Source organism: Diorhabda carinulata, chromosome X (assembly GCF_026250575.1).
Source record: "Diorhabda carinulata isolate Delta chromosome X, icDioCari1.1, whole genome shotgun sequence".
NCBI lineage: Eukaryota > Metazoa > Arthropoda > Insecta > Coleoptera > Chrysomelidae > Diorhabda > Diorhabda carinulata.
The window spans coordinates 45,831,686-45,847,673 of NC_079472.1; the positions used below are offsets into that span (position 1 = coordinate 45,831,686).

Here is a 15,988-nt window from a genome sequence, read left to right on the forward strand (position 1 = left end):
TAATTTTTTGCAAATTTCTCTTACTTAATTAGTTGAGGATTTGACAACATCCAGGTAAGCTTCTTCAGGTTATATACGTTGAGGTACGTTCTTCTGGTGTTGTTGCAAAATTGAATCAAATACATAAATGATATTTATAAAGCATATCTTTTGTCATCAAATATTGAGAATGGAAAGTTTTCATAGTGATAATCGAAACAATACCGAGCGTACCGACATATAATTAGATACTGAGAAGTCATAAAATTATGCTTGTAGGAATTTTAATATCAGGTTCATAAATAATTAGTATTTATGATACCTATAGAAATATATAATGGAAAGTGTTTCAACATGATTAGATTAAAGTCTTAATGAGTCCAAAAGAATACGAGTTAATCATATTTATTTATTATAATTATATTTGAAAACATTTTTTCAAGCAAGAGTATTTTATTCCGAAAATGATTTGACAGCGGCTATTGTTAGCTTAAAAAATGTGGAATTTGTGACAATTAAGTTTCAGTCATGATCAAATTAATTTTTTTTTGCTTTATTGTGAACCATATTGGTCTCTCAAGTATAAAGATATAAACGAAAAAGAAATTCTATGTATTTATTTATTAACAATACCTAAAAAACTATTAAAACATCAACTACATTTAATTCAAAGAAAAATTGCAATATTACATCATAATACACGTTATACTATAGCATTTGACTTGGTACCACCACCTTTTTCATAAGTACTATGCCAAAATAAGACTAAATATCTGCTGAATAGTCTGATCAAATTTGTTACCCATGCTGAATTGACTACAGCTGTTATTTTGTAGCAAATACCGCCACATCCTAGTGTATTTTGAGGTCAGAGTTGAGGTTTAGTAGTAATATCCGCCAAGTGCAAAGGCAGTTACGCAATTTTCAGTTTCTAAATCCGCCAAATCCAAATCGGCCAATAGGAGCACCTAGTTTTGTCACGTGATTACCCATGATTCTCTGTGCGAGTTGCTTACCCTTTATGTTTTATTTTCCACATAGTGTTTAGATTGATTGAGAAATATTTGAAAAAGAAGGACACTATTCTTAAGCCAAAAGAGTATGAAGAAGTTCTGTGAAACTTGTTACACTTTAAGTTCAATCCCTCAAAAAGGATGATGCTAAAAAAGGACCAGAAGAAAAATAACATTGTGATCCATGGTGGAGTCTTTTATAGAACTGAAACTTTTCAAGCAAAATCTGGCACAAAATCAAAGTTTAATATGTCTCACATAAACCCAAAAGCCATCAACAAGGGGGTAAGCGTTAAAGCTGCAAGGGACAAGGGTGGAAAAACCACGAGACGCTCAAATTTTATCGAGATTTGAAAAAACAAGAAGCCGACTATCTCAACAATGAAGAAGATGAAAACATTATTGTTGATAAGGAAATTGTTACAGATTTGTTTTACTAAACCTATACGTAATTAAAGTGTAAAAAAGTGAAAATTACAATTAGTATAGCTCAACTCCTTTGCAGCCTAAGCTTATTTCTGTTCTAAATTCTGCCAAATCCCAATCTTAGTATCAAAATCCAAATATTGATTTTAAATTTTTTTAAACATTTATGAAACTATTTTGGGGTCCTCGATCATACATTGTCTCTGCTATAAAGTAAAAATTATTGATGTTTTGGTAAAAAAAACTAATAATTTCTTATGATTAGTCTGTTTGTCACAGTTTTTTCCACTTTTCCGAAAATTTCTTGAGATGGACTTATTTATGTGTTATTAATTTTAGCGCGTGTTTATTCCATTCATAAGTAAAATATAACCATAATATATCAGAAACAATATCATTCAATTGAATAATTTCATAATTTTGCTAATCATATTTCAAATAGTCTCTTATTTAAAACTTGATAGATTCAATAACCATATAAATAATAAATATATAGATATTTCTGCATCAAATATTACTTTCGGAATCAATTTAAAACTTTATAACAGGAATACAGCAAACATCATACTTCACATTATGATTCCAACGTGACGTCACATTGTGCGAGAGAGATCGTAAGTGCCTGCGTATATGCATACCGTATAATATGTGTATCTTGATATCTTCAAAGCGCATGGGTTATGTTATATCTTCCATGATATATGGGAAAAACAGCACGCATTCGTGAAAATAAGCTTTGTATTTGAACTTATTAAACTCGGAGGTTTGACCTTGCTAGATTCAAACTATATTTAAATCCGAAAACAGAACTAGGTGTGTTAGATTTTTTACCATTACCATAGTTTATTTAATAATCACCACACTGATTGTCACTGGGCATGGCTAATAATTCTTTAGTTTTATGATCCCTTGTTTAGAATATCGATTGCGCTGTTGCCACTACTTTTAAAATATCCAATTACTTTTTTTAATTAGTTCTTAGTTGGATGTTTCGGTCATTAGAATATATTATGGTATAGGAAATTACCTGATCTTATTGTCCCGTATATTAGATTATAATTTTGGTAAGCAAAATTAGCTCATTCAAAAATTGATAAATGGCAACCTTAAATCAAATTAAATTCAAACTTCAAACGATTTAAATGACAAGTCTCACAAGACAATAACTGCACTTCTCATGGATAACGACATAAGGCTTGCCCAAGTGTATGGACCGCGTCCGTGTGAGTATTGGGCACTTACAGATGACGTAGTGTGCACTTTCTTCCTCCTCTATTCACAAACGGTACTTCGGGTCCTCCGTGATGCACATAGTGTAGAGATGGCGTCTTTGATGTCAACGTTCGGTTAAAAGTTCAGTCCCCAGTCTTATTTCATGCACATTTAAATGGAGCAGTTGTTTAATGAGGCCTTTATGGCAGCTCAGAGCAGATTGAGATTACTAAGACCCTTCAGAATATATATACACAAGGCAGCAAGAGATCCCATACTTCCTGACTTAACTGAGGTGCCCGCATGTCTTTTATTCTGAGGCATCAACAGTCGTACTACGGCATTCTGTAGTGTTGAAGAGTTTCCACACTATTTTCCAGAGTACAATGTTGTATATATGACTAGTATAGAGTAATATGCCCACATATTTTCTGTGCGTAATCTATACAAATGAAATAATTTTTTATTATGTTTCAAAGTCATATTTTCTCAGTTATCAAGTAGAATATGTTTATTATCACTAATAATAACTCTTCTGAAAATTAAGTTGAAGCAAAAACTATAAATCCCTACATACAATTTTTACCTAACCAATTTGAACGAAGTATATAATATTGTTTCATAAATTCCATGTATGTATCAGTGAATAATTGCTTTTTTATATAAAAATTCAAATAAACAAAACCCAAAAGTCTTTATAAAGTGATTGTATATTATGTTTTTAAAATAATGAATAAGATGTTTTTTATAGAAATACTTATTCAATGTTTTGCCACATTTTGGGATATCAAAACATTAATTAAAATAACTATTATCAGCCGACAAAACGAAAAGATCAAAACAAATGTATTGTCTAACTTATTCATTGTGAGCAACGGAGCATCTACTACTACTATCGCGCAATGCGCACGGTTATTTCCCAACCAGCAAGTCTGGGATTTGATGGCAGAATTGAGAATGAGTTAGTCAACTACGTAAACTGATAAAGACAATACACTCGTTTGCGACTTTACGATTTTTAAAAGTCTTTGAATGCTTTTGACTGAGTAATTTACAGAAAAAAACATATGTGTTATTAGAAAATTATAATAATTGAAATGACAATTGTGGAAGCAAATACAATACATGCAAGTTAGGTTAGTCTTTCTCAATAACTTTCACCACTTGTCAGTTTTTAAGTGATATCTCGGTTGAAACGTGAAAAATAAATTCAAGTTGTATGTAATTTATTTGTCCTTATTGGATATTTGTGTGTGATTTATCAAAAGTTGACTTATTAGGAATAGTTAGTGATTTCTTAAAGACGTACCAATCGATAGCTGATGATACACTGATGCCAAATTTTACCAACATCTGACGTTACTTGTGCACAGCTGACTGGCTATTGAACTACTTACTAACAATTTAACCTACAATTCGTAAGTATTTTTTAGTACATAAACTATAGCATTATTTGCAATGTGGTGATAGATAATAACATTTAGGTATTCAGACTTTATTGCCCATTCTTTAAAGGATGAAAATCACAATAACCCCAAAAAAGTTTTGAAGAAGTAAATAGCAATTTTTTTGACATGAAATAGTCTCAATTGAATCAAAATATAAAATTTTATGAATTGTAATTAAAAAACAAATATAAGGTTTACAATGTAATCAGAAGTTGGAATTTTATTTAATATATTGAGTTATTTCTTAAATTTTGTAAACTACACGTAAATCTAAAAATGATTTAATAACCAAAATATGTTTTAGGAATCTATTAAAAAATTGAGTACAATAAAATATATTATTATACAATTAAAATATTTAATATTTGTCTATCTTAGGTTTGTAGAATAATTTATAAGTTTAATAATTCTACTGCTTCTAATTTATTATAAAAGAACAATATAAAATATTCTATTTTATTTATATCCTGTAACTAACACAACTTTATCTCAATTTATCTCATAATGGAACATATATTGAAGATTCAGTCAATATCCTTCAATATAATTAAAACATACAAAAATGGAATATATATTTTTGTAATCACATAAATAAAAATCCTCAAATGGTAGATGGAAAGTTTATTTAAAAAAAGCTATTATTGATTATTAAATAATTTTCAGTGTACCTAGCAAAGTGTCTTCAATGCAATAGCATTTAATTATCAGATTTATCAGACTAGATGAATAAAATTTATTTCTTATTTTACATTTTTTGTATAACTGGTTCTTTCATAATGTGTAACTTCACTTGAAATATTGATTTCACCTATAAATATATGCATGTAATAATTATATACTTTTAAATATGCCGAGAAGATATCTTTTTTTGTTATTTTTATTAAAAAAATATATTTTGAAAGAGGCGAAAATAGGCTGAAACACAAATATCTATAGTTACGGTTGCTTCATTGTTTTCATTGGATTGATGGCTTTTTCATTTATTTTTGAATTATTATGTTTGTCCTATGTAAACATAGATTTTATGAGTGTTACTGTTTTGTTTTTCTATGTTTTTGATATTAGATTAAATGTTTTGATAGTGTTTTAATCCCTTTGTGACTTACTTTAATCTTATATTTACTAAAACAATTTGATAAGAAGTGAAGTTATGTTTTGGTATGTAAGATTTCATTTGATAATAACATTTGTGTTTCTTTTCTGAATATTTATTATTTGTCATTTTTTTACTATTTAAATTCATGTTCCGATTAGTAAGTACAGCTTTATTAGCCAAACTTTAGAAGATAGGGTGACAAAATAAATTGACATATTTTGAGGGTTAGCCAAGGTTATACATTCTATGAAGAATTATAGCCGCCCAAACTGAACTCTTTTGACCCTGTATTTTTGTTGTCAGCCCACATTTTATCCCTAATTAATTACAGCTTATCACATATTTTTGAAGTGTCGACTATTGTTCTCCATTTCTGTTTGTCCTGCATAAGTTTGTTACAGTCACTTACTGCCAGATTTTGCATATATTTCACAATTTGATCTTCCCATTTATTTTTTGGTCTACTAGGAAATATTTTCTCATTGGGTCTCCATTCTTTAATTTCTTTGTATTCTTCTGTTTTTTTATTCTTTTAATGTGTCAATATCATTTTATCCTTTTTGCTGTTATTGTAGTTACTATATCCTCATTTTCTAATATATTCTTAATTTTATAGTTCATAAGTCGTCTATATTCATTATTTCCAACTTTTCCAAATTTTCCTACTTATTCTCCTCTCGTATATCTTTAGTTGTTCTTCTTCCATATTTGTTAATCTCATAGTTTCAGGAGCATATGTAATTACTGGTTTTATCGTAGTTTTATAGATTTTCAATTTGGTTTCTCGGTTCATTCTTTTGCTCTGCATTATAATTTTGTACTTATGTGCCATATATCCAGTAAGAATTCTTTGTCTTGTCCCTTATTATGCCTTCAACTGCAATGTTAAACAATATCTCTGAGAGTTCATCACCCTGCTTTACCCTAGCATTGATTTCAAATTCCTCAGATAGTCAATTTTTTGTTATTACCATTGTTCTAGAATGTAGCATAGTCATTCTCACTAATTAACTTTTTGGGTACTTGTAGTTTTTCCATTTCCTTTATAATTGTCTTCCTTTTCAAACTGTCGAATGCTTGTTTGAATTCGATGAAAAACATTTATATATTAATGTTTTACTCATAGCTTTTTTATTTTTATTTTATATATATTTATTTTATTTATTTTTATATTTCTAGTTTTACTACCTTTTTCAGTTCTAGTTGTATACGATATTAAGCAAACAAAAAAAATAAAAACTCAATTCTAGTCACTAGCAATCACCTCCTGAATTTTGTCGCATGAATTAAGAAACACTGTATATTATATGCATTTTATTCTAAATTTGATTGATTTGTTTCATTTTATCAACCTATTGATAAACTTCTAAATATAATTATCAAGTTTTCTAATTCTTCTATTTATATCAAATAGAAATAATCTAGTTATTCACCCATTAAATCATTATACTCCGAAATTTATGATCCCTGCTTCTAGAATTCAGTATTTTGCTTTTTAACTGCAAGAAAAACAGATAAAATCAATTTTAATTGAATTTAAACAATCAACTATGTTAAACAAGAAACAAAAGGAGAAGAACCATTTTCTGTTACTATCTATTAGCGACAATATGAAAATTGTCTTCTAAAATGTTTATACAAATCATATGATATATCAAATGTGAAAAAATGGTATAGGAATGTCAACATATTAAAATCTTTTTCTCGATTTTAGGTCTCTTTTAATAGAAAATTTGTTTAAAAAAAACAGGTAAAAATTGACGTTTCGACTTATTTCGGTCTCAATCATGATATGACTTTACATTTTGCATAATTATATTAATCAATAGATCATCTGTAATATAAATATCAAAAATCTTCTTTCATAGGAAACGAGAAAAAGTCACTGGGCGCCAGACCTATTGAATACGGTGGGTGGTCAAACGATTCGAAATGTACTAAAAAGCACTTTTTTATCACATGATGTCGTTTCTTTCAATTTCTTCCTTTACCTTATCAAGCAGTCATACATATTACCTTTTTAAGGATGACCACAATCCCATTACTATTCCAAAACACAGTCGCCATCATATTTCTAGCCGATAAACTGTCTTGACTGTTTTATTGTTTCATGAGTTTACTGGTGGATCTAGATTCTACGTACAGTTATAAATTGACGCAATAAAATCGACTCATGTTGTTTAAATATTAAAATATGTTAATTTTCGTGGATTTTCAAATTTTCTGATATTTAAAGTCAAATAAATCCTATATGTTATATGTTTTGAAGACTGTTTTAATTGCCATATCAATTGACATTGTATTGGCTTCTAACAAAAAATGTAACACAAAGTTTTTAAGATTTATTTAGAGAAGCAAATCAATTTATGGCGCTACTGTTTTCAATAGTAAAAAGCTATTTTTGGAATGTCAATACCTAAAATCCAAATTTTTGTACAACGCGCTTCTGACCCAAAGTGAGAAAACGCGGCACGCGTCTTGCGGATCGTTGACGCATGCTATCTAACCATATTAAAGTGATCGCCCAATAATTCATTTAATGAATTTTTTCGATATCTCTAGTCATCGCAGTTTTTGGTCCTCTCGAACGATCGTGGTCAGTCAAGCTGGTCACTTAGAACAATTTTTCTTCCACTTAGACCATTTGTAAATTGTTGAAAATGATGGACACAAGTCACCGTAAACAGCCTCCAAAAATTCAAAAAGTCAAAAATTTTATAACAGTGCGAAACTCAATCTGAGAAATTTTTGTTCATTCGAGTTCTACTATAATAAAATAGATGCATGCAGTAAGTTGAAACTTAGTGGTGTAAATATTGTTGATACTTGTCATTGACGTGTGCTTATAGCTTTTGCGAACGCATTCTATTTACTATGAGGCCAAGAACTCATGAACCGCACTAAGTATGTATTTTAGAAAATTTGTCTTATCTGAGAAAGTTACAATGTATTTTTTGCAACTGTTTTGCAATAATTGGATTACTGTTACAAACAGCAACACGTGTGAATTGCGAACACATTACGTTTACGAAATTAACAAAAACAGCTTCTTCGTGAAAGTTACAACTGTTGCATAATTTCTTGTACAGAATAAATTAAAACAACACATTTAATATTAACATCCGTCTACAAGTATTTGCGAATAGTGCAAATAGCGTAAAGTAGGTTAAGAGACATCTCAGTTATAATACCAGTAGTGAATGGATTTAAATTATTGGTTAATCCATAAGGGTTTGCTATTTTATGATGTATTCGAGGTATTTTCATCGGACTAGTCATGCAATCTAGCGAAAATTCGGATAAAAAGATATCCATATTTACTGATTGCAATTTTGTATACAGATTTTGCTATAAACTCTCAAATAATCTATATTATATTTTTTTTAATTGCTCCTCGCGTCGTATTTAGAAAGAAAGTTTATAGGCACTCTGTATGTGTATAATGAAAACTATCTAACTATCATATATTTTCCTTCATTCACATCCGTATTTATTTCAGTTCAAAGTTAACCTTTTACATCGATTCTTGACACTACCACTTGAGTATTTTTAGTTGAGGCGGTCGTTCTCAAAATCGAAATAGAATATTTATATTCGTGTATGGGTGGAGTGTGAATAAGATATTCACTGATATTAATAAAAAATTTATTTATCTTAAAAATATATGCGATTGAACCTCGTAGAATGATGTGCTCGATGAAATAATTTAAAAAATTGATTGCTTTTATGAAATTGTGATCTGAATTTTTCTTACACCCCCGTTCTAATCTGAAAGGCAGTAACATTTTTGAATTATGATTCAGTTAAAACTTCTTTTTTTGAGAAACTGTCGTGTAGGGCTTAACTAAGTGCTATCTGTGAGAGTTAGCCCTAATCGCGGTTCCAAGGTTGTGGGATAACGCCCACAACATTTTGTTCATTATTCTTCTGGTATATAATTGTAGTTTTTGTAAGTTTCCGTAACAAATAACATTTATTCACCGTTCATTTCTGTCAAAACGAGAACAAGTTATTACTCACCAACGCGTTTTCGTTCATAATTAGTAAACATAACCTACAACTAAATATAGTAAACAATCAGAAATAACAAGGTCGTACAAAAAAGTTAACGACTTTCTAAAAAAAATATTATGAGATGTATTAAATATTAGACAATAGCCAAAACCAAAAAGTAGGTTCTGAAAAAAAGGTACTGTAACAAGTATATCCGAGTGGGCGTCAAGGGGGGCTTCAATTAAGACGCCATCTTGAAAAACACGTTTTATCAAATATCTCGCGAACCGCGCATAGTACGACAAAAATTTTAGAAATCATTATTGTAGATAATAATATTTGCCATCTCTTTTACTTTTTTTTGTATAACGCATAGGTTTTTAATTATAGCACTCCAAACTTTTTTCAATATGGTTTTTGCTAAATATTTAGTTAATGGTCAATGATAAATTAAAAATGGTGGTAACTGAATTGTAGAGCATAAAATTTTCTATAAATTTCATTGGAAACCTATGCGTTATACAAAAAAAAGTTTCAAATAAAAAAGATGGCAAACATTTAATAAAACGTGTTTTTCAAGATGGCGGCTGAAGTGAAGCCCCCCCCATGACGCCCACTTGGATTTACATTCAGAGGACACCCCTGAACATATTAAAAAAAATAGCTGTTCCCGTACGTTTTTTACAAAAAAACACGGCTCTTGGCGTATATACCAAAAAACAAATTTCCTGCTTTCTATTTTGATTATTAGACATTAAATATGTGAATATACAGTACTTGGTAGTTCGACGCAAACCTTTCAGGAATTGGTAAACAAGTTATTTCCTCTATATAAGCAAATCTATTTACTACCACTGTTTCTAGATTATCAGCCAATCTTTGAGTTCTTGCCTTTTCTATTTAGCGTTAGATAACGGAACGTTTAATCTATGGTAGCCATTCTCTAACGGAATTGTTCGGTAATAAATCTATAAAAAGCAATAATTTTTTATCAAATAACACCACCATTGACGTCGTTGAATCTGTAAAATTTTTATGGCTTGTTGTGGACAATTCCTTGAAGGAGCTGTTAGATATTTACTAGGACTAAACAGTAGGGCTCACTGCAAGGACTTCTTTAAAAGATTAAAAATTGTGACTTCTCTTTGTTACTCATTGTGGTTTTCATCTCTATATTGAAATTTTATTTTATTTGTATCTTTATTTAGCTATTTTTATGTTTGGTTTTACAAATTTTTTTCTGCAGATTGTAAGAATTGTAAAAAAGCTGCTTCTGCATTTTCGGTCATATTTGAACACTTACAAAGTGTATAAAAGGTTGAATTTTCATCTTTAGGTATATTTGAACACTCAGAAAATCTATAGAAAGTTATTTTTTTTAAATTCTGTCATATTTATACATATAGAGTTAATAACATGCGGTTAGAACGTCTATAAAACGTTGCTTGTTTCACTTTGTCATATTTGAACATATTTGAATACAAAGAAAGTTTAAAGAGGGTTGCTTCTCCAACTTCGATCATATCTATATACTTGAAAGTCTATAAAAGGTTGCCTTTCCAACTTAAGTCATATTTGAACACTCAGAAAGTCTATAGAGAGTTATTGTTTTTTAAATTCTGTCATATTTAAACATATAGAGTTAATGACATATTGTTTCTTCAATGGCGGTTATAAAGTCTATAAAACGTTGCTTCTTCTACTTTGTCATATTTGAACATCAAGAAAGTCTATAAAGTGTTGCTTCTTCATTTTCGGTGAATATTTGAACATTTAAAAAGCCAAAAATTATTGGTCTTGCAACTCAAGTTAATACTTAGAAATTCATATATGGTTGATTCCTCAACTTCGGCCATATTTGAACACTTAGAAAGTCTATAAAGGGTTGCTTCTTTAACATAGGTCATGTTTGAACACTTGGAAAGCCATTAAAATATTGCTTCCCCAACTCCAGTTATATCTGAACATTTTAAAAGTCTATAAAAGATCGCTTCTTTAAGTTCGTCACATTTGAATATTAAGAAAGTTTATAAAGGGTTGGTTTTCCAACTTCGATCAAATTTGAACGCTTAGGAAGTCGGTGAAAGGTTAATGTTTGAAGTCCACTTATATTTGAACACTTAGAAAGGCTTTCAAAGATTGCTTCTCTAGTTTCGGTCATATTTGAACACTCCTTGAAAAGACGTTTCTCCATTTTTGGTCATATTTGAATACTTAAAAATTTTATGAAAGGTTGCTACGCCTACTCCGATCATATTCATGAGATCATACAACCAGAAATGTAAATATTAATGAAAACAAGTTACAATCTGTATAACTCATTCTACTAATAATAGATTCTAGTAATTTCTAAGAAAGTTGAGGATTATTATAATTGATGTTTGATTGTAAATATGTTGTATGTAAGTGTAAATATTACATACTAAACTTAATTCAATTACTAGAAAATTAAAGATGAGATTTGAAATAAATTGATATTATTATGAATAATAAATAAAACGTATTTCCTCCATAGCTCGGTAAAAAGTATGTACTTGCGTTTCTAATTGCAGGAACGAAAATTTAACATTCCCTCTTTGTGAAAAGTACATGCGCGTATTACACTACAAGGGCCGAAAATTCAATTTCCGACCCTTGTAGTGTAATATGCTATAATTTAGGAATTATTTGTCATTGATTTATGAAGTTATACTGGGGTTTACCTCCTGGATAATGAAAGTTGTGCTAAATAAAGTATAAATAAAAGAGGATTATTTTAGTGTTTCCATCCACATTTGATTGGAAATTGAAACACCAATTTCAGAAGTTACCATATGAATCAAAAAAACAGAGCATGTTATTTTGTCAAATAAAAATAATAGAACTGTCGTGACATACGTCATCATAATTATAAAGTGAGAAATCAGAAATTCAGTGCCTGTTATTTTTTCTTTATAAAATTTATGGACCTATGTTGTCGTTCGATGAGGTTAGCGAACTTTGATTGTTTAGACGGAACTCGAGTTTTGTAAGTTTATATTCTACCTTGATCAAATATATATTAGCTATTTGTATTTTTGTAATAGAATGCAATCATAGCTTTGTTTCACTAAAACATTTCTGAATAAGAAAATTTGCTTTGCAAAAGTGTTTTAGATAAACTTCATTTTAATTTATCAATTGATATTCTACTCTTCCTTTCTTATTTCAAAAATCATTAACATTCCGCAACAAAACGACATTATATTTTGATTGATAATCGATGGACGCTGTTACAGACTACGGAATTGTAGTATTGTATTGTAGTAGCCAAGATGACTTTTCAGAAACTGTAACCCGAGTTCAGGTAGATCATCTATCAGCTGATTGCAAATCTTAACCCAGAACGAGATTCAGATCACAGTTTCTGAACGTCACATTCAATTCCCGGTGGCAATTTCAAATTTGAAACTTTTTGTTCCTTTTTTGAGCGTAAATTCTTCCATGATATTTATTTAGTTGCATAAAAAATTCTAGATATTAAAATGCAAAATCACGGATTACGGAAAGTTTAAGTCTAATGAGCTATTTTTATGCTGAAATGCCAAAAGTATAAAAAGCGTAAATCTCAGTAACCTATTAATGACGCTGCTCATGAGAATTGATAGTAGACAGCCATTTAAGGGGAATAAATAAGTTCAAAAAACTATAGACAAATGAAAAAACCTTTGAGCTGATCGCATTTACCCACCAATCTACCAGGGTAGAAAGGATTATAATATATGATCATGATCGGATTAACCTGATCATAGTTTCCGAAAAGTCCCAAGTAGTCCATTCTCTAACTTTGTAGTTGTAATTGTTGTCGCTGAAGATAACCAATAACGTGAACTAAATTTAACTAATGAGATAATGAGAATTGCGCACTAATACCCACGAACGCAACCCAGACCTAATTCTGAATTCAATATTTTATACTTAAATACTTTAAGTATTTCATTTAAAAGTCCAATTCAAATACTTTTGGAATTGAAAAAATTGTTAGTGGTAGCAAAAGTGAAAGTGGTAATTGTCAAATTCCAATATAACAAGGTATGTTTTCAATCACTAACGAATGATTATATTTGCGTAGAGTTTTCTTTTATTGTACTCCAAACCAATTGTAGAATCTAACTTACAATAATACAAGGGCAGTTGTAACAAAATTTGCCCACGATTCTTGTAAATGCTGTCAAAAGATCGGATTTATATGTATACGAAAAATTTTGCTAAAATATCGCGTATATATAAGAACTGAAAAAATTACGAAATATGCTAAAAATAAGTACATAAATCCAAAAAATGCACATTTTTTATTGAAAAAAAAATACATTTTATTCACATTTATTTAGAAAGCTGCAAAAACATACAAATGGATAATTTAACAAAACTCAAAAAATCTTCTATTATAATTTATTATTCCAAGTTATCTATTCGGAAATTGTGCGTTTTATTTTACAATACTTATTTTTACAATTCGAAAAGCTCTTGTCAACATGTTCCGAAATAATATTAACAGTGATTTGAATCCGATATTTTTTTTATTGAAAATTTTTTGAGGGTTTCAAAGCTGCTTTTGTCTGAAATTGTTAATAGTTTAATAGTATATTGCAATACAAGTAACAGAAAGCTTTTCAAATTTGAACACTACTAGCGCTGGAATACCTATAAATATATAATAAATATATATATATATATATATATATATATATATATATATATAAATATATTTCTTCAATTTCTTATTTCTTAGACCTTTTTATTTATTAATGCGCCTAAATGTTCTTCATTTTAGATCTTATAAATAATCAAATTATCAGTGTCAATATCATATTTTGATAAAGAAAAGTCGAGACGTTAAAATTTATCTTTCTTTTAAAAACTATAAAAAAAAACTAATTTTAAAACAGAAGAGACCTAAAATCAAGACAACATTAAGATGCATATATATATATATATATATATATATATATATATATATCTATATATATATATATATATATATATATATATATATATATATATATATATATATATATATATATATATATTGTAAAGAAGCCTTTGCCAGCTATATTATGAGTAGTTTTTTATTGGAAACGTGGCATGGAAACACCAAAGTGGACTAACTTCAATATATTTTCCGAGCTTTCGAATACTTATGTATTCATCATCTGGGACTGAAATTATGGTCAAATACAATATAAAAAATATGTATAAATGTATAACAATAATAAAATTTTACTTCCAATAATTAATTAAGATTTCCGGTGATTTTGATATTATTAAAAGCTTGTAAAAATGTTTAAACTCATGGAAATCCAAATTCAATATTCAACATGACTTTGATAGAAATATTGATTAATTGAAATATTTATTCTTGTTACTATAGGAATTTTTATTAATTTTTTGATTGGTTACATTTTGAATGACGTTGAATTTTTATAGGTTAGATAAGGATAAGTTGTAGTGAATAATGTTCAATATTGATTGGTTAATTTATGAAAACAGTAGAATTTAGCAGAAATACCGTTATAGTTTGTTAATTTCTTCTGGGTTTTTTTGTCAATTTGTTTTTTGTTAAAACTTTTTTTATTAATTTGTTACAATTATTAGTTGTTTTTAGAACTGGATCATTATTAAGTTCTTTGTATGATGTATTATTGTAGATAAGTTCTTTGGATAAATCTAAATACTATTGTTTCTCCATAATGACTGTGACATTACATTTGTCAGATGGAATGACTATTAAATTTGGATTTTCTTTCAGAAAATTTTTGGTTTTATATAATATATCTCTAAAAACAGAAGATTGTTTCGATTCATGAATGTGGTTAGTTAAAATGTTGGTTGCTTTCGCTATAACGATATTTTTCTTTCTTTCTTTTGATTGAAATATATTTAGTAATTATAGGTTCAATACTGAATTTAGGTCCTAACGATAGAAACTGTAAAATATCATTAGGTATCTCTGTATTTGAAATGTTTTTAACCCAATTATCTTGGGTTTTAAGAACTGAATTGATTTTTTTGTTAATAAGATTATTAAGTTTATTCTTTTGTTTGTTTTTAATTTTATGAAATAATTTATTATAAATAACTTGTTGTCTACTTGAAAAATTGTGACAAAAAGTACATTAGTCAGTCGAAAAGGTCACCAGATTTTTCTTTCATATGCTGGATACTTTTGGTATCAATGCTAATGTTATCTACAATTGTAATATAATTGTAATATGGCGCAATCGCAATGTAACATGAAACAAGCTCACCTTGAAAAAAAGATTTTCACAACTAAGGTTACCAAAAGCACTCAAGAAGATGTGAATGCTCCTGGATCAAGCGCCGAAGGAATGTCACCAACAAAAAATCAGCGCTGTATATGTACACGTTCTAAAGATATTACAACTTTGAGTCACTGTAATTTTTGCAAAAAAACCATGTGTCAAAAACACTTGAAGTTAATTTATAGTTCTTTTTACGATAAATAATAAAATTTCATTTAATATTTTTAATTAAATGTTATGTTGAAAACGAAGTTTTTTCTTGGATCTTTGAGGAAATATCTCAATATTAGGCTGATTATTATAAATGTTTTATGAACAGTAATAAAGTTGATTATAGTATTTATTCACGTACGCCATACAACACAAAATAATAGAATACTGGCTAAAATAAAATTAACTGATGTTATTTGCACTTTGAGTATGTGGGTTAGCCGATTTAGTGGTTGGAAATCCACTGCTGTGGCAGAAAGATATATTGCGAAATCGTTACAAAGTAAAGTTAATTCAGCTAGAAAAATTATTAGTGTAAACTACAACACT

The 15,988-nt window shown here is 28.7% G+C and overlaps 1 protein-coding gene across 3 annotated transcripts in view; it reads left to right on the forward strand.

Annotated features, from left to right (window-relative positions):
- The first annotated feature begins 3,572 nt into the window (after window positions 1-3,572).
- Window positions 3,573-15,988, forward strand: part of LOC130900459 (uncharacterized) — an 81,606-nt gene continuing 69,190 nt past the window's right edge. The window contains exon 1 of one of the 3 annotated variants that reach the window (XM_057811091.1): window positions 3,573-4,048. The gene's annotated coding sequence lies outside the window, so the exon portion shown is untranslated. Of the gene's footprint in view, window positions 4,049-13,190; window positions 13,218-15,988 lie in introns of those variants that run through there. The other 2 variants (XM_057811089.1, XM_057811092.1) reach the window with 2 other exon arrangements.